This window comes from Lepisosteus platostomus, chromosome 13 (assembly GCF_059453375.1).
Source record: "Lepisosteus platostomus isolate fLepPlt1 chromosome 13, fLepPlt1.hap1, whole genome shotgun sequence".
In the NCBI taxonomy this organism is placed as follows: Eukaryota; Metazoa; Chordata; class Actinopteri; order Semionotiformes; family Lepisosteidae; genus Lepisosteus; species Lepisosteus platostomus.
In genome coordinates, this window is record NC_142623.1 from 24,035,161 (window position 1) to 24,055,323 (window position 20,163).

Sequence of the window (20,163 nt, forward strand, 5' to 3'; positions counted from 1 at the left end):
AAACGTGTTTTTCAGCCCGAAATAAACGCGTTTTTTCAGACAACTGAATCCCCATGTAACAGCAAGGCTCAGAAGAGCCCACACACTCAGCTCTTAACCCCAGTGTGCAGAAAGGGTCAAAACGTGTTTTTCAGCAGAAATAAACATGTTTCTGCAAGTTTGGTCAACCCCATGTAAGTTATGGGACAGTAACAGAACACTTTTCAAAACGTGTTTTTCAGCCCGAAATAAACGCGTTTTTTCAGACAACTGAATCCCCATGCAACAGCAAGGCTCAGAAGAGCCCACACACTCAGCTCTTAACCCCAGTGTGCAGAAAGAGTCAAAACGTGTTTTTCAGCAGAAATAAACATGTTTCTGCAAGTTTGGTCAACCCCATGTAAGTTATGGGGCAGTAACAGAACACTTTTCAAAACGTGTTTTTCAGCCCGAAATAAACGCGTTTTTTCAGACAACTGAATCCCCATGTAACAGCAAGGCTCAGAGGAGCCCACACACTCAGCTCTTAACCCCAGTGTGCAGAAAGAGTCAAAACGTGTTTTTCAGCAGAAATAAACATGTTTCTGCAAGTTTGGTCAACCCCATGTAAGTTATGGGGCAGTAACAGAACACTTTTCAAAACGTGTTTTTCAGCCCGAATTAAACTCTTTTTTTCAGACAACTGAATCCCCATGCAACAGCAAGGCTCAGAAGAGCCCACACACTCAGCTCTTAACCCCAGTGTGCAGAAAGAGTCAAAACGTGTTTTTCAGCAGAAATAGACATGTTTCTGCAAGTTTGGTCAACCCCATGTAAGTTATGGGGCAGTAACAGCACACTTTTCAAAACGTGTTTTTCAGCCCGAAATAAACGCGTTTTTTCAGACAACTGAATCCCCATGTAACAGCAAGGCTCAGAGGAGCCCACACACTCAGCTCTTAACCCCAGTGTGCAGAAAGGGTCAAAACGTGTTTTTCAGCAGAAATAAACATGTTTCTGCAAGTTTGGTCAACCCCATGTAAGTTATGGGACAGTAACAGAACACTTTTCAAAACGTGTTTTTCAGCCCGAAATAAACGCGTTTTTTCAGACAACTGAATCCCCATGCAACAGCAAGGCTCAAAAGAGCCCACACACTCAGCTCTTAACCCCAGTGTGCAGAAAGAGTCAAAACGTGTTTTTCAGCAGAAATAAACATGTTTCTGCAAGTTTGGTCAACCCCATGTAAGATATGGGGCAGTAACAGAACACTTTTCAAAACGTGTTTTTCAGCCCGAAATAAACGCGTTTTTTCAGACAACTGAATCCCCATGCAACAGCAAGGCTCAGAAGAGCCCACACACTCAGCTCTTAACCCCAGTGTGCAGAAAGGGTCAAAACGTGTTTTTCAGCAGAAATAAACATGTTTCTGCAAGTTTGGTCAACCCCATGTAAGTTATGGGGCAGTAACAGAACACTTTTCAAAACGTGTTTTTCAGCCCGAAATAAACGCGTTTTTTCAGACAACTGAATCCCCATGCAACAGCAAGGCTCAAAAGAGCCCACACACTCAGCTCTTAACCCCAGTGTGCAGAAAGAGTCAAAACGTGTTTTTCAGCAGAAATAAACATGTTTCTGCAAGTTTGGTCAACCCCATGTAAGTTATGGGGCAGTAACAGAACACTTTTCAAAACGTGTTTTTCAGCCCGAAATAAACGCGTTTTTTCAGACAACTGAATCCCCATGCAACAGCAAGGCTCAGAAGAGCCCACACACTCAGCTCTTAACCCCAGTGTGCAGAAAGGGTCAAAACGTGTTTTTCAGCAGAAATAAACATGTTTCTGCAAGTTTGGTCAACCCCATGTAAGTTATGGGGCAGTAACAGAACACTTTTCAAAAAGTGTTTTTCAGCCCGAAATAAACGCGTTTTTTCAGACAACTGAATCCCCATGTAACAGCAAGGCTCAGAGTAGCCCACACACTCAGCTCTTAACCCCAGTGTGCAGAAAGAGTCAAAACGTGTTTTTCAGCAGAAATAAACATGTTTCTGCAAGTTTGGTCAACCCCATGTAAGTTATGGGGCAGTAACAGAACACTTTTCAAAACGTGTTTTTCAGCCCGAATTAAACTCTTTTTTTCAGACAACTGAATCCCCATGCAACAGCAAGGCTCAGAAGAGCCCACACACTCAGCTCTTAACCCCAGTGTGCAGAAAGAGTCAAAACGTGTTTTTCAGCAGAAATAGACATGTTTCTGCAAGTTTGGTCAACCCCATGTAAGTTATGGGGCAGTAACAGCACACTTTTCAAAACGTGTTTTTCAGCCCGAAATAAACGCGTTTTTTCAGACAACTGAATCCCCATGTAACAGCAAGGCTCAGAGGAGCCCACACACTCAGCTCTTAACCCCAGTGTGCAGAAAGGGTCAAAACGTGTTTTTAAGCAGAAATAAACATGTTTCTGCAAGTTTGGTCAACCCCATGTAAGTTATGGGGCAGTAACAGAACACTTTTCAAAACGTGTTTTTCAGCCCGAAATAAACGCGTTTTTTCAGACAACTGAATCCCCATGCAACAGCAAGGCTCAGAAGAGCCCACACACTCAGCTCTTAACCCCAGTGTGCAGAAAGAGTCAAAACGTGTTTTTCAGCAGAAATAGACATGTTTCTGCAAGTTTGGTCAACCCCATGTAAGTTATGGGGCAGTAACAGCACACTTTTCAAAACGTGTTTTTCAGCCCGAAATAAACGCGTTTTTTCAGACAACTGAATCCCCATGTAACAGCAAGGCTCAGAAGAGCCCACACACTCAGCTCTTAACCCCAGTGTGCAGAAAGGGTCAAAACGTGTTTTTCAGCAGAAATAATCATGTTTCTGCAAGTTTGGTCAACCCCATGTAAGTTATGGGACAGTAACAGAACACTTTTCAAAACGTGTTTTTCAGCCCGAAATAAACGCGTTTTTTCAGACAACTGAATCCCCATGCAACAGCAAGGCTCAGAAGAGCCCACACACTCAGCTCTTAACCCCAGTGTGCAGAAAGAGTCAAAACGTGTTTTTCAGCAGAAATAAACATGTTTCTGCAAGTTTGGTCAACCCCATGTAAGTTATGGGGCAGTAACAGAACACTTTTCAAAACGTGTTTTTCAGCCCGAAATAAACGCGTTTTTTCAGACAACTGAATCCCCATGTAACAGCAAGGCTCAGAGGAGCCCACACACTCAGCTCTTAACCCCAGTGTGCAGAAAGGGTCAAAACGTGTTTTTCAGCAGAAATAAACATGTTTCTGCAAGTTTGGTCAACCCCATGTAAGTTATGGGGCAGTAACAGAACACTTTTCAAAACGTGTTTTTCAGCCCGAAATAAACGCGTTTTTTCAGACAACTGAATCCCCATGCAACAGCAAGGCTCAGAAGAGCCCACACACTCAGCTCTTAACCCCAGTGTGCAGAAAGAGTCAAAACGTGTTTTTCAGCAGAAATAGACATGTTTCTGCAAGTTTGGTAAACCCCATGTAAGTTATGGGGCAGTAACAGCACACTTTTCAAAACGTGTTTTTCAGCCCGAAATAAACGCGTTTTTTCAGACAACTGAATCCCCATGTAACAGCAAGGCTCAGAAGAGCCCACACACTCAGCTCTTAACCCCAGTGTGCAGAAAGGGTCAAAACGTGTTTTTCAGCAGAAATAAACATGTTTCTGCAAGTTTGGTCAACCCCGTGTAAGTTATGGGACAGTAACAGAACACTTTTCAAAACGTGTTTTTCAGCCCGAAATAAACGCGTTTTTTCAGACAACTGAATCCCCATGCAACAGCAAGGCTCAAAAGAGCCCACACACTCAGCTCTTAACCCCAGTGTGCAGAAAGAGTCAAAACGTGTTTTTCAGCAGAAATAAACATGTTTCTGCAAGTTTGGTCAACCCCATGTAAGTTATGGGGCAGTAACAGAACACTTTTCAAAACGTGTTTTTCAGCCCGAAATAAACGCGTTTTTTCAGACAACTGAATCCCCATGCAACAGCAAGGCTCAGAAGAGCCCACACACTCAGCTCTTAACCCCAGTGTGCAGAAAGGGTCAAAACGTGTTTTTCAGCAGAAATAAACATGTTTCTGCAAGTTTGGTCAACCCCATGTAAGTTATGGGGCAGTAACAGAACACTTTTCAAAACGTGTTTTTCAGCCCGAAATAAACGCGTTTTTTCAGACATCTGAATCCCCATGCAACAGCAAGGCTCAAAAGAGCCCACACACTCAGCTCTTAACCCCAGTGTGCAGAAAGAGTCAAAACGTGTTTTTCAGCAGAAATAAACATGTTTCTGCAAGTTTGGTCAACCCCATGTAAGTTATGGGGCAGTAACAGAACACTTTTCAAAACGTGTTTTTCAGCCCGAAATAAACGCGTTTTTTCAGACAACTGAATCCCCATGCAACAGCAAGGCTCAGAAGAGCCCACACACTCAGCTCTTAACCCCAGTGTGCAGAAAGGGTCAAAACGTGTTTTTCAGCAGAAATAAACATGTTTCTGCAAGTTTGGTCAACCCCATGTAAGTTATGGGGCAGTAACAGAACACTTTTCAAAACGTGTTTTTCAGCCCGAAATAAACGCGTTTTTTCAGACAACTGAATCCCCATGTAACAGCAAGGCTCAGAAGAGCCCACACACTCAGCTCTTAACCCCAGTGTGCAGAAAGGGTCAAAACGTGTTTTTCAGCAGAAATAAACATGTTTCTGCAAGTTTGGTCAACCCCATGTAAGTTATGGGGCAGTAACAGCACACTTTTCAAAACGTGTTTTTCAGCCCGAAATAAACGCGTTTTTTCAGACAACTGAATCCCCATGTAACAGCAAGGCTCAGAGGAGCCCACACACTCAGCTCTTAACCCCAGTGTGCAGAAAGGGTCACAACGTGTTTTTCAGCAGAAATAAACATGTTTCTGCAAGTTTGGTCAACCCCATGTAAGTTATGGGGCAGTAACAGAACACTTTTCAAAACGTGTTTTTCAGCCCGAAATAAACGCGTTTTTTCAGACAACTGAATCCCCATGCAACAGCAAGGCTCAGAAGAGCCCACACACTCAGCTCTTAACCCCAGTGTGCAGAAAGAGTCAAAACGTGTTTTTCAGCAGAAATAAACATGTTTCTGCAAGTTTGGTCAACCCCATGTAAGTTATGGGGCAGTAACAGCACATTTTTCAAAACGTGTTTTTCAGCCCGAAATAAACGCGTTTTTTCAGACAACTGAATCCCCATGTAACAGCAAGGCTCAGAAGAGCCCACACACTCAGCTCTTAACCCCAGTGTGCAGAAAGGGTCAAAACGTGTTTTTCAGCAGAAATAAACATGTTTCTGCAAGTTTGGTCAACCCCATGTAAGTTATGGGACAGTAACAGAACACTTTTCAAAACGTGTTTTTCAGCCCGAAATAAACGCGTTTTTTCAGACAACTGAATCCCCATGCAACAGCAAGGCTCAGAAGAGCCCACACACTCAGCTCTTAACCCCAGTGTGCAGAAAGGGTCAAAACGTGTTTTTCAGCAGAAATAAACATGTTTCTGCAAGTTTGGTCAACCCCATGTAAGTTATGGGACAGTAACAGAACACTTTTCAAAACGTGTTTTTCAGCCCGAAATAAACGCGTTTTTTCAGACAACTGAATCCCCATGTAACAGCAAGGCTCAGAAGAGCCCACACACTCAGCTCTTAACCCCAGTGTGCAGAAAGGGTCAAAACGTGTTTTTCAGCAAAAATAAACATGTTTCTGCAAGTTTGGTCAACCCCATGTAAGTTATGGGGCAGTAACAGCACACTTTTCAAAACGTGTTTTTCAGCCCGAAATAAACGCGTTTTTTCAGACAACTGAATCCCCATGTAACAGCAAGGCTCAGAGGAGCCCACACACTCAGCTCTTAACCCCAGGGTGCAGAAAGGGTCACAACGTGTTTTTCAGCAGAAATAAACATGTTTCTGCAAGTTTGGTCAACCCCATGTAAGTTATGGGGCAGTAACAGAACACTTTTCAAAACGTGTTTTTCAGCCCGAAATAAACGCGTTTTTTCAGACAACTGAATCCCCATGCAACAGCAAGGCTCAGAAGAGCCCACACACTCAGCTCTTAACCCCAGTGTGCAGAAAGAGTCAAAACGTGTTTTTCAGCAGAAATAAACATGTTTCTGCAAGTTTGGTCAACCCCATGTAAGTTATGGGGCAGTAACAGAACACTTTTCAAAACGTGTTTTTCAGCCCGAAATAAACTCTTTTTTTCAGACAACTGAATCCCCATGCAACAGCAAGGCTCAGAAGAGCCCACACACTCAGCTCTTAACCCCAGTGTGCAGAAAGAGTCAAAACGTGTTTTTCAGCAGAAATAGACATGTTTCTGCAAGTTTGGTCAACCCCATGTAAGTTATGGGGCAGTAACAGCACACTTTTCAAAACGTGTTTTTCAGCCCGAAATAAACGCGTTTTTTCAGACAACTGAATCCCCATGTAACAGCAAGGCTCAGAGGAGCCCACACACTCAGCTCTTAACCCCAGTGTGCAGAAAGGGTCAAAACGTGTTTTTAAGCAGAAATAAACATGTTTCTGCAAGTTTGGTCAACCCCATGTAAGTTATGGGACAGTAACAGAACACTTTTCAAAACGTGTTTTTCAGCCCGAAATAAACGCGTTTTTTCAGACAACTGAATCCCCATGTAACAGCAAGGCTCAGAAGAGCCCACACACTCAGCTCTTAACCCCAGTGTGCAGAAAGGGTCAAAACGTGTTTTTCAGCAAAAATAAACATGTTTCTGCAAGTTTGGTCAACCCCATGTAAGTTATGGGGCAGTAACAGCACACTTTTCAAAACGTGTTTTTCAGCCCGAAATAAACGCGTTTTTTCAGACAACTGAATCCCCATGTAACAGCAAGGCTCAGAGGAGCCCACACACTCAGCTCTTAACCCCAGGGTGCAGAAAGGGTCACAACGTGTTTTTCAGCAGAAATAAACATGTTTCTGCAAGTTTGGTCAACCCCATGTAAGTTATGGGGCAGTAACAGAACACTTTTCAAAACGTGTTTTTCAGCCCGAAATAAACGCGTTTTTTCAGACAACTGAATCCCCATGCAACAGCAAGGCTCAGAAGAGCCCACACACTCAGCTCTTAACCCCAGTGTGCAGAAAGAGTCAAAACGTGTTTTTCAGCAGAAATAGACATGTTTCTGCAAGTTTGGTCAACCCCATGTAAGTTATGGGGCAGTAACAGCACACTTTTCAAAACGTGTTTTTCAGCCCGAAATAAACGCGTTTTTTCAGACAACTGAATCCCCATGTAACAGCAAGGCTCAGAAGAGCCCACACACTCAGCTCTTAACCCCAGTGTGCAGAAAGGGTCAAAACGTGTTTTTCAGCAGAAATAAACATGTTTCTGCAAGTTTGGTCAACCCCATGTAAGTTATGGGACAGTAACAGAACACTTTTCAAAACGTGTTTTTCAGCCCGAAATAAACGCGTTTTTTCAGACAACTGAATCCCCATGCAACAGCAAGGCTCAGAAGAGCCCACACACTCAGCTCTTAACCCCAGTGTGCAGAAAGAGTCAAAACGTGTTTTTCAGCAGAAATAAACATGTTTCTGCAAGTTTGGTCAACCCCATGTAAGTTATGGGGCAGTAACAGAACACTTTTCAAAACGTGTTTTTCAGCCCGAAATAAACGTGTTTTTTCAGACAACTGAATCCCCATGTAACAGCAAGGCTCAGAGGAGCCCACACTCTCAGCTCTTAACCCCAGTGTGCAGAAAGAGTCAAAACGTGTTTTTCAGCAGAAATAAACATGTTTCTGCAAGTTTGGTCAACCCCATGTAAGTTATGGGGCAGTAACAGAACACTTTTCAAAACGTGTTTTTCAGCCCGAATTAAACTCTTTTTTTCAGACAACTGAATCCCCATGCAACAGCAAGGCTCAGAAGAGCCCACACACTCAGCTCTTAACCCCAGTGTGCAGAAAGAGTCAAAACGTGTTTTTCAGCAGAAATAGACATGTTTCTGCAAGTTTGGTCAACCCCATGTAAGTTATGGGGCAGTAACAGCACACTTTTCAAAACGTGTTTTTCAGCCCGAAATAAACGCGTTTTTTCAGACAACTGAATCCCCATGTAACAGCAAGGCTCAGAGGAGCCCACACACTCAGCTCTTAACCCCAGTGTGCAGAAAGGGTCAAAACGTGTTTTTCAGCAGAAATAAACATGTTTCTGCAAGTTTGGTCAACCCCATGTAAGTTATGGGGCAGTAACAGAACACTTTTCAAAACGTGTTTTTCAGCCCGAAATAAACGCGTTTTTTCAGACAACTGAATCCCCATGCAACAGCAAGGCTCAGAAGAGCCCACACACTCAGCTCTTAACCCCAGTGTGCAGAAAGAGTCAAAACGTGTTTTTCAGCAGAAATAAACATGTTTCTGCAAGTTTGGTCAACCCCATGTAAGTTATGGGGCAGTAACAGAACACTTTTCAAAACGTGTTTTTCAGCCCGAAATAAACGCGTTTTTTCAGACAACTGAATCCCCATGTAACAGCAAGGCTCAGAGGAGCCCACACACTCAGCTCTTAACCCCAGTGTGCAGAAAGAGTCAAAACGTGTTTTTCAGCAGAAATAAACATGTTTCTGCAAGTTTGGTCAACCCCATGTAAGTTATGGGGCAGTAACAGAACACTTTTCAAAACGTGTTTTTCAGCCCGATTAAACTCTTTTTTTCAGACAACTGAATCCCCATGCAACAGCAAGGCTCAGAAGAGCCCACACACTCAGCTCTTAACCCCAGTGTGCAGAAAGAGTCAAAACGTGTTTTTCAGCAGAAATAGACATGTTTCTGCAAGTTTGGTCAACCCCATGTAAGTTATGGGGCAGTAACAGCACACTTTTCAAAACGTGTTTTTCAGCCCGAAATAAACGCGTTTTTTCAGACAACTGAATCCCCATGTAACAGCAAGGCTCAGAGGAGCCCACACACTCAGCTCTTAACCCCAGTGTGCAGAAAGGGTCAAAACGTGTTTTTCAGCAGAAATAAACATGTTTCTGCAAGTTTGGTCAACCCCATGTAAGTTATGGGACAGTAACAGAACACTTTTCAAAACGTGTTTTTCAGCCCGAAATAAACGCGTTTTTTCAGACAACTGAATCCCCATGCAACAGCAAGGCTCAGAAGAGCCCACACACTCAGCTCTTAACCCCAGTGTGCAGAAAGGGTCAAAACGTGTTTTTCAGCAGAAATAAACATGTTTCTGCAAGTTTGGTCAACCCCATGTAAGTTATGGGACAGTAACAGAACACTTTTCAAAACGTGTTTTTCAGCCCGAAATAAACGCGTTTTTTCAGACAACTGAATCCCCATGTAACAGCAAGGCTCAGAAGAGCCCACACACTCAGCTCTTAACCCCAGTGTGCAGAAAGGGTCAAAACGTGTTTTTCAGCAAAAATAAACATGTTTCTGCAAGTTTGGTCAACCCCATGTAAGTTATGGGGCAGTAACAGCACACTTTTCAAAACGTGTTTTTCAGCCCGAAATAAACGCGTTTTTTCAGACAACTGAATCCCCATGTAACAGCAAGGCTCAGAGGAGCCCACACACTCAGCTCTTAACCCCAGGGTGCAGAAAGGGTCACAACGTGTTTTTCAGCAGAAATAAACATGTTTCTGCAAGTTTGGTCAACCCCATGTAAGTTATGGGGCAGTAACAGAACACTTTTCAAAACGTGTTTTTCAGCCCGAAATAAACGCGTTTTTTCAGACAACTGAATCCCCATGCAACAGCAAGGCTCAGAAGAGCCCACACACTCAGCTCTTAACCCCAGTGTGCAGAAAGAGTCAAAACGTGTTTTTCAGCAGAAATAAACATGTTTCTGCAAGTTTGGTCAACCCCATGTAAGTTATGGGGCAGTAACAGAACACTTTTCAAAACGTGTTTTTCAGCCCGAAATAAACTCTTTTTTTCAGACAACTGAATCCCCATGCAACAGCAAGGCTCAGAAGAGCCCACACACTCAGCTCTTAACCCCAGTGTGCAGAAAGAGTCAAAACGTGTTTTTCAGCAGAAATAGACATGTTTCTGCAAGTTTGGTCAACCCCATGTAAGTTATGGGGCAGTAACAGCACACTTTTCAAAACGTGTTTTTCAGCCCGAAATAAACGCGTTTTTTCAGACAACTGAATCCCCATGTAACAGCAAGGCTCAGAGGAGCCCACACACTCAGCTCTTAACCCCAGTGTGCAGAAAGGGTCAAAACGTGTTTTTAAGCAGAAATAAACATGTTTCTGCAAGTTTGGTCAACCCCATGTAAGTTATGGGACAGTAACAGAACACTTTTCAAAACGTGTTTTTCAGCCCGAAATAAACGCGTTTTTTCAGACAACTGAATCCCCATGTAACAGCAAGGCTCAGAAGAGCCCACACACTCAGCTCTTAACCCCAGTGTGCAGAAAGGGTCAAAACGTGTTTTTCAGCAAAAATAAACATGTTTCTGCAAGTTTGGTCAACCCCATGTAAGTTATGGGGCAGTAACAGCACACTTTTCAAAACGTGTTTTTCAGCCCGAAATAAACGCGTTTTTTCAGACAACTGAATCCCCATGTAACAGCAAGGCTCAGAGGAGCCCACACACTCAGCTCTTAACCCCAGGGTGCAGAAAGGGTCACAACGTGTTTTTCAGCAGAAATAAACATGTTTCTGCAAGTTTGGTCAACCCCATGTAAGTTATGGGGCAGTAACAGAACACTTTTCAAAACGTGTTTTTCAGCCCGAAATAAACGCGTTTTTTCAGACAACTGAATCCCCATGCAACAGCAAGGCTCAGAAGAGCCCACACACTCAGCTCTTAACCCCAGTGTGCAGAAAGAGTCAAAACGTGTTTTTCAGCAGAAATAAACATGTTTCTGCAAGTTTGGTCAACCCCATGTAAGTTATGGGGCAGTAACAGAACACTTTTCAAAACGTGTTTTTCAGCCCGAAATAAACTCTTTTTTTCAGACAACTGAATCCCCATGCAACAGCAAGGCTCAGAAGAGCCCACACACTCAGCTCTTAACCCCAGTGTGCAGAAAGAGTCAAAACGTGTTTTTCAGCAGAAATAGACATGTTTCTGCAAGTTTGGTCAACCCCATGTAAGTTATGGGGCAGTAACAGCACACTTTTCAAAACGTGTTTTTCAGCCCGAAATAAACGCTTTTTTTCAGACAACTGAATCCCCATGCAACAGCAAGGCTCAGAAGAGCCCACACACTCAGCTCTTAACCCCAGTGTGCAGAAAGAGTCAAAACGTGTTTTTCAGCAGAAATAGACATGTTTCTGCAAGTTTGGTCAACCCCATGTAAGTTATGGGAAAGTAACAGCACACTTTTCAAAACGTGTTTTTCAGCCCGAAATAAACGCGTTTTTTCAGACAACTGAATCCCCATGTAACAGCAAGGCTCAGAGGAGCCCACACACTCAGCTCTTAACCCCAGTGTGCAGAAAGGGTCAAAACGTGTTTTTCAGCAGAAATAAACATGTTTCTGCAAGTTTGGTCAACCCCATGTAAGTTATGGGGCAGTAACAGAACACTTTTCAAAACGTGTTTTTCAGCCCGAAATAAACGCGTTTTTTCAGACAACTGAATCCCCATGCAACAGCAAGGCTCAGAAGAGCCCACACACTCAGCTCTTAACCCCAGTGTGCAGAAAGAGTCAAAACGTGTTTTTCAGCAGAAATAAACATGTTTCTGCAAGTTTGGTCAACCCCATGTAAGTTATGGGGCAGTAACAGCACACTTTTCAAAACGTGTTTTTCAGCCCGAAATAAACGCGTTTTTTCAGACAACTGAATCCCCATGTAACAGCAAGGCTCAGAGGAGCCCACACACTCAGCTCTTAACCCCAGTGTGCAGAAAGGGTCACAACGTGTTTTTCAGCAGAAATAAACATGTTTCTGCAAGTTTGGTCAACCCCATGTAAGTTATGGGGCAGTAACAGAACACTTTTCAAAACGTGTTTTTCAGCCCGAAATAAACGCGTTTTTTCAGACAACTGAATCCCCATGCAACAGCAAGGCTCAGAAGAGCCCACACACTCAGCTCTTAACCCCAGTGTGCAGAAAGAGTCAAAACGTGTTTTTCAGCAGAAATAAACATGTTTCTGCAAGTTTGGTCAACCCCATGTAAGTTATGGGGCAGTAACAGAACACTTTTCAAAACGTGTTTTTCAGCCCGAAATAAACGCGTTTTTTCAGACAACTGAATCCCCATGTAACAGCAAGGCTCAGAAGAGCCCACACACTCAGCTCTTAACCCCAGTGTGCAGAAAGGGTCAAAACGTGTTTTTCAGCAGAAATAAACATGTTTCTGCAAGTTTGGTCAACCCCATGTAAGTTATGGGACAGTAACAGAACACTTTTCAAAACGTGTTTTTCAGCCCGAAATAAACGCGTTTTTTCAGACAACTGAATCCCCATGCAACAGCAAGGCTCAGAAGAGCCCACACACTCAGCTCTTAACCCCAGTGTGCAGAAAGAGTCAAAACGTGTTTTTCAGCAGAAATAAACATGTTTCTGCAAGTTTGGTCAACCCCATGTAAGTTATGGGGCAGTAACAGAACACTTTTCAAAACGTGTTTTTCAGCCCGAATTAAACTCTTTTTTTCAGACAACTGAATCCCCATGCAACAGCAAGGCTCAGAAGAGCCCACACACTCAGCTCTTAACCCCAGTGTGCAGAAAGAGTCAAAACGTGTTTTTCAGCAGAAATAGACATGTTTCTGCAAGTTTGGTCAACCCCATGTAAGTTATGGGGCAGTAACAGCACACTTTTCAAAACGTGTTTTTCAGCCCGAAATAAACGCGTTTTTTCAGACAACTGAATCCCCATGTAACAGCAAGGCTCAGAAGAGCCCACACACTCAGCTCTTAACCCCAGTGTGCAGAAAGGGTCAAAACGTGTTTTTCAGCAGAAATAAACATGTTTCTGCAAGTTTGGTCAACCCCATGTAAGTTATGGGGCAGTAACAGAACACTTTTCAAAACGTGTTTTTCAGCCCGAATTAAACTCTTTTTTTCAGACAACTGAATCCCCATGCAACAGCAAGGCTCAGAAGAGCCCACACACTCAGCTCTTAACCCCAGTGTGCAGAAAGAGTCACAACGTGTTTTTCAGCAGAAATAAACATGTTTCTGCAAGTTTGGTCAACCCCATGTAAGTTATGGGACAGTAACAGCACACTTTTCAAAACGTGTTTTTCAGCCCGAAATAAACGCGTTTTTTCAGACAACTGAATCCCCATGTAACAGCAAGGCTCAGAAGAGCCCACACACTCAGCTCTTAACCCCAGTGTGCAGAAAGGGTAAAAACGTGTTTTTCAGCAGAAATAAACATGTTTCTGCAAGTTTGGTCAACCCCATGTAAGTTATGGGGCAGTAACAGCACACTTTTCAAAACGTGTTTTTCAGCCCGAAATAAACGCGTTTTTTCAGACAACTGAATCCCCATGTAACAGCAAGGCTCAGAGGAGCCCACACACTCAGCTCTTCACCCCAGTGTACAGAAAGGGTAAAAACGTGTTTTTCAGCAGAAATAAACATGTTTCTGCAAGTTTGGTCAACCCCATGTAAGTTATGGGGCAGTAACAGAACACTTTTCAAAACGTGTTTTTCAGCCCGAAATAAACGCGTTTTTTCAGACAACTGAATCCCCATGTAACAGCAAGGCTCAGAAGAGCCCACACACTCAGCTCTTAACCCCAGTGTGCAGAAAGAGTCAAAACGTGTTTTTCAGCAGAAATAAACATGTTTCTGCAAGTTTGGTCAACCCCATGTAAGTTATGGGGCAGTAACAGAACACTTTTCAAAACGTGTTTTTCAGCCCGAATTAAACTCTTTTTTTCAGACAACTGAATCCCCATGCAACAGCAAGGCTCAGAAGAGCCCACACACTCAGCTCTTAACCCCAGTGTGCAGAAAGAGTCAAAACGTGTTTTTCAGCAGAAATAGACATGTTTCTGCAAGTTTGGTCAACCCCATGTAAGTTATGGGGCAGTAACAGCACACTTTTCAAAACGTGTTTTTCAGCCCGAAATAAACGCGTTTTTTCAGACAACTGAATCCCCATGTAACAGCAAGGCTCAGAAGAGCCCACACACTCAGCTCTTAACCCCAGTGTGCAGAAAGGGTCAAAACGTGTTTTTCAGCAGAAATAAACATGTTTCTGCAAGTTTGGTCAACCCCATGTAAGTTATGGGGCAGTAACAGAACACTTTTCAAAACGTGTTTTTCAGCCCGAATTAAACTCTTTTTTTCAGACAACTGAATCCCCATGCAACAGCAAGGCTCAGAAGAGCCCACACACTCAGCTCTTAACCCCAGTGTGCAGAAAGAGTCAAAACGTGTTTTTCAACAGAAATAGACATGTTTCTGCAAGTTTGGTCAACCCCATGTAAGTTATGGGGCAGTAACAGCACACTTTTCAAAACGTGTTTTTCAGCCCGAAATAAACAGGTTTTTTCAGACAACTGAATCCCCATGTAACAGCAAGGCTCAGAGGAGCCCACACACTCAGCTCTTAACCCCAGTGTGCAGAAAGGGTCAAAACGTGTTTTTCAGCAGAAATAAACATGTTTCTGCAAGTTTGGTCAACCCCATGTAAGTTATGGGGCAGTAACAGCACACTTTTCAAAACGTGTTTTTCAGCCCGAAATAAACGCGTTTTTTCAGACAACTGAATCCCCATGTAACAGCAAGGCTCAGAGGAGCCCACACACTCAGCTCTTAACCCCAGTGTGCAGAAAGGGTCAAAACGTGTTTTTCAGCAGAAATAAACATGTTTCTGCAAGTTTGGTCAACCCCATGTAAGTTATGGGGCAGTAACAGCACACTTTTCAAAACGTGTTTTTCAGCCCGAAATAAACGCGTTTTTTCAGACAACTGAATCCCCATGTAACAGCAAGGCTCAGAGGAGCCCACACACTCAGCTCTTAACCCCAGTGTGCAGAAAGGGTCACAACGTGTTTTTCAGCAGAAATAAACATGTTTCTGCAAGTTTGGTCAACCCCATGTAAGTTATGGGGCAGTAACAGAACACTTTTCAAAACGTGTTTTTCAGCCCGAAATAAACGCGTTTTTTCAGACAACTGAATCCCCATGCAACAGCAAGGCTCAGAAGAGCCCACACACTCAGCTCTTAACCCCAGTGTGCAGAAAGAGTCAAAACGTGTTTTTCAGCAGAAATAAACATGTTTCTGCAAGTTTGGTCAACCCCATGTAAGTTATGGGGCAGTAACAGAACACTTTTCAAAACGTGTTTTTCAGCCCGAAATAAACGCGTTTTTTCAGACAACTGAATCCCCATGTAACAGCAAGGCTCAGAGGAGCCCACACACTCAGCTCTTAACCCCAGTGTGCAGAAAGAGTCAAAACGTGTTTTTCAGCAGAAATAAACATGTTTCTGCAAGTTTGGTCAACCCCATGTAAGTTATGGGGCAGTAACAGAACACTTTTCAAAACGTGTTTTTCAGCCCGAAATAAACGCTTTTTTTCAGACAACTGAATCCCCATGCAACAGCAAGGCTCAGAAGAGCCCACACACTCAGCTCTTAACCCCAGTGTGCAGAAAGAGTCAAAACGTGTTTTTCAGCAGAAATAGACATGTTTCTGCAAGTTTGGTCAACCCCATGTAAGTTATGGGAAAGTAACAGCACACTTTTCAAAACGTGTTTTTCAGCCCGAAATAAACGCGTTTTTTCAGACAACTGAATCCCCATGTAACAGCAAGGCTCAGAGGAGCCCACACACTCAGCTCTTAACCCCAGTGTGCAGAAAGGGTCAAAACGTGTTTTTCAGCAGAAATAAACATGTTTCTGCAAGTTTGGTCAACCCCATGTAAGTTATGGGGCAGTAACAGAACACTTTTCAAAACGTGTTTTTCAGCCCGAAATAAACGCGTTTTTTCAGACAACTGAATCCCCATGTAACAGCAAGGCTCAGAAGAGCCCACACACTCAGCTCTTAACCCCAGTGTGCAGAAAGGGTCAAAACGTGTTTTTCAGCAGAAATAAACATGTTTCTGCAAGTTTGGTCAACCCCATGTAAGTTATGGGGCAGTAACAGCACACTTTTCAAAACGTGTTTTTCAGCCCGAAATAAACGCGTTTTTTCAGACAACTGAATCCCCATGTAACAGCAAGGCTCAGAGGAGCCCACACACTCAGCTCTTAACCCCAGTGTGCAGAAAGGGTCACAACGTGTTTTTCAGCAGAAATAAACATGTTTCTGCAAGTTTGGCCAACCCCATGTAAGTTATGGGGCAGTAACAGAACACTTTTCAAAACGTGTTTTTCAGCCCGAAATAAACGCGTTTTTTCAGACAACTGAATCCCCATGTAACAGCAAGGCTCAGAAGAGCCCACACACTCAGCTCTTAACCCCAGTGTGCAGAAAGGGTCAAAACGTGTTTTTCAGCAGAAATAAACATGTTTCTGCAAGTTTGGTCAACCCCATGTAAGTTATGGGGCAGTAACAGCACACTTTTCAAAACGTGTTTTTCAGCCCGAAATAAACGCGTTTTTTCAGACAACTGAATCCCCATGTAACAGCAAGGCTCAGAGGAGCCCACACACTCAGCTCTTAACCCCAGTGTGCAGAAAGGGTCAAAACGTGTTTTTCAGCAGAAATAAACATGTTTCTGCAAGTTTGGTCAACCCCATGTAAGTTATGGGGCAGTAACAGAACACTTTTCAAAACGTGTTTTTCAGCCCGAAATAAACGCGTTTTTTCAGACAACTGAATCCCCATGTAACAGCAAGGCTCAGAGGAGCCCACACACTCAGCTCTTAACCCCAGTGTGCAGAAAGGGTCAAAACGTGTTTTTCAGCAGAAATAAACATGTTTCTGCAAGTTTGGTCAACCCCATGTAAGTTATGGGACAGTAACAGAACACTTTTCAAAACGTGTTTTTCAGCCCGAAATAAACGCGTTTTTTCAGACAACTGAATCCCCATGTAACAGCAAGGCTCAGAGGAGCCCACACACTCAGCTCTTAACCCCAGTGTGCAGAAAGGGTCAAAACGTGTTTTTCAGCAGAAATAAACATGTTTCTGCAAGTTTGGTCAACCCCATGTAAGTTATGGGGCAGTAACAGAACACTTTTCAAAACGTGTTTTTCAGCCCGAAATAAACGCGTTTTTTCAGACAACTGAATCCCCATGTAACAGCAAGGCTCAGAGGAGCCCACACACTCAGCTCTTAACCCCAGTGTGCAGAAAGGGTCAAAACGTGTTTTTCAGCAGAAATAAACATGTTTCTGCAAGTTTGGTCAACCCCATGTAAGTTATGGGGCAGTAACAGAACACTTTTCAAAACGTGTTTTTCAGCCCGAAATAAACGCGTTTTTTCAGACAACTGAATCCCTATGCAACAGCAAGGCTCAGAAGAGCCCACACACTCAGCTCTTAACCCCAGTGTGCAAAAAGAGTCAAAACGTGTTTTTCAGCAGAAATAAACATGTTTCTGCAAGTTTGGTCAACCCCATGTAAGTTATGGGACAGTAACAGAACACTTTTCAAAACGTGTTTTTCAGCCCGAAATAAACGCGTTTTTTCAGACAACTGAATCCCCATGTAACAGCAAGGCTCAGAAGAGCCCACACACTCAGCTCTTAACCCCAGTGTGCAGAAAGGGTAAAAACGTGTTTTTCAGCAGAAATAAACATGTTTCTGCAAGTTTGGTCAACCCCATGTAAGTTATGGGGCAGTAACAGAACACTTTTCAAAACGTGTTTTTCAGCCCGAAATAAACGCGTTTTTTCAGACAACTGAATCCCCATGTAACAGCAAGGCTCAGAAGAGCCCACACACTCAGCTCTTAACCCCAGTGTGCAGAAAGGGTCAAAACGTGTTTTTCAGCAGAAATAAACATGTTTCTGCAAGTTTGGTCAACCCCATGTAAGTTATGGGGCAGTAACAGCACACTTTTCAAAACGTGTTTTTCAGCCCGAAATAAACGCGTTTTTTCAGACAACTGAATCCCCATGTAACAGCAAGGCTCAGAGGAGCCCACACACTCAGCTCTTAACCCCAGTGTGCAGAAAGGGTCACAACGTGTTTTTCAGCAGAAATAAACATGTTTCTGCAAGTTTGGTCAACCCCATGTAAGTTATGGGACAGTAACAGAACACTTTTCAAAACGTGTTTTTCAGCCCGAAATAAACGCGTTTTTTCAGACAACTGAATCCCCATGTAACAGCAAGGCTCAGAGGAGCCCAAACACTCAGCTCTTAACCCCAGTGTGCAGAAAGGGTCAAAACGTGTTTTTCAGCAGAAATAAACATGTTTCTGCAAGTTTGGTCAACCCCATGTAAGTTATGGGGCAGTAACAGAACACTTTTCAAAACGTGTTTTTCAGCCCGAAATAAACGCGTTTTTTCAGACAACTGAATCCCCATGTAACAGCAAGGCTCAGAAGAGCCCACACACTCAGCTCTTAACCCCAGTGTGCAGAAAGGGTAAAAACGTGTTTTTCAGCAGAAATAAACATGTTTCTGCAAGTTTGGTCAACCCCATGTAAGTTATGGGGCAGTAACAGAACACTTTTCAAAACGTGTTTTTCAGCCCGAAATAAACGCGTTTTTTCAGACTACTGAATCCCCATGTAACAGCAAGGCTCAGAAGACCCCACACACTCAGCTCTTAACCCCAGTGTGCAGAAAGGGTCAAAACGTGTTTTTCAGCAGAAATAAACATGTTTCTGCAAGTTTGGTCAACCCCATGTAAGTTATGGGGCAGTAACAGAACACTTTTCAAAACGTGTTTTTCAGCCCGAAATAAACGCGTTTTTTCAGACAACTGAATCCCCATGTAACAGCAAGGCTCAGAGGAGCCCACACACTCAGCTCTTAACCCCAGTGTGCAGAAAGAGTCAAAACTTGTTTTTCAGCAGAAATAGACATGTTTCTGCAAGTTTGGTCAACCCCATGTAAGTTATGGGGCAGTAACAGCACACTTTTCAAAACGTGTTTTTCAGCCCGAAATAAACGCTTTTTTTCAGACAACTGAATCCCCATGCAACAGCAAGGCTCAGAAGAGCCCACACACACAGCTCTTAACCCCAGTGTGCAGAAAGAGTCAAAACGTGTTTTTCAGCAGAAATAGACATGTTTCTGCAAGTTTGGTCAACCCCATGTAAGTTATGGGGCAGTAACAGCACACTTTTCAAAACGTGTTTTTCAGCCCGAAATAAACGCGTTTTTTCAGACAACTGAATCCCCATGTAACAGCAAGGCTCAGAAGAGCCCACACACTCAGCTCTTAACCCAAGTGTGCAGAAAGAGTCAAAACTTGTTTTTCAGCAGAAATAGACATGTTTCTGCAAGTTTGGTCAACCCCATGTAAGTTATGGGGCAGTAACAGCACACTTTTCAAAACGTGTTTTTCAGCCCGAAATAAACGCGTTTTTTCAGACAACTGAATCCCCATGTAACAGCAAGGCTCAGAGGAGCCCACACACTCAGCTCTTAACCCCAGTGTGCAGAAAGAGTCAAAACGTGTTTTTCAGCAGAAATAAACATGTTTCTGCAAGTTTGGTCAACCCCATGTAAGTTATGGGGCAGTAACAGAACACTTTTCAAAACGTGTTTTTCAGCCCGAAATAAACGCGTTTTTTTCAGACAACTGAATCCCCATGCAACAGCAAGGCTCAGAAGAGCCCACACACTCAGCTCTTAACCCCAGTGTGCAGAAAGAGTCAAAACGTGTTTTTCAGCAGAAATAGACATGTTTCTGCAAGTTTGGTCAACCCCATGTAAGTTATGGGGCAGTAACAGCACACTTTTCAAAACGTGTTTTTCAGCCCGAAATAAACACGTTTTTTCAGACAACTGAATCCCCATGTAACAGCAAGGCTCAGAAGAGCCCACACACTCAGCTCTTAACCCCAGTGTGCAGAAAGGGTCAAAACGTGTTTTTCAGCAGAAATAAACATGTTTCTGCAAGTTTGGTCAACCCCCTGTAAGTTATGGGACAGTAACAGAACACTTTTCAAAACGTGTTTTTCAGCCCGAAATAAACGCATTTTTTCAGACAACTGAATCCCCATGCAACAGCAAGGCTCAAAAGAGCCCACACACTCAGCTCTTAACCCCAGTGTGCAGAAAGAGTCAAAACGTGTTTTTCAGCAGAAATAGACATGTTTCTGCAAGTTTGGTCAACCCCATGTAAGTTA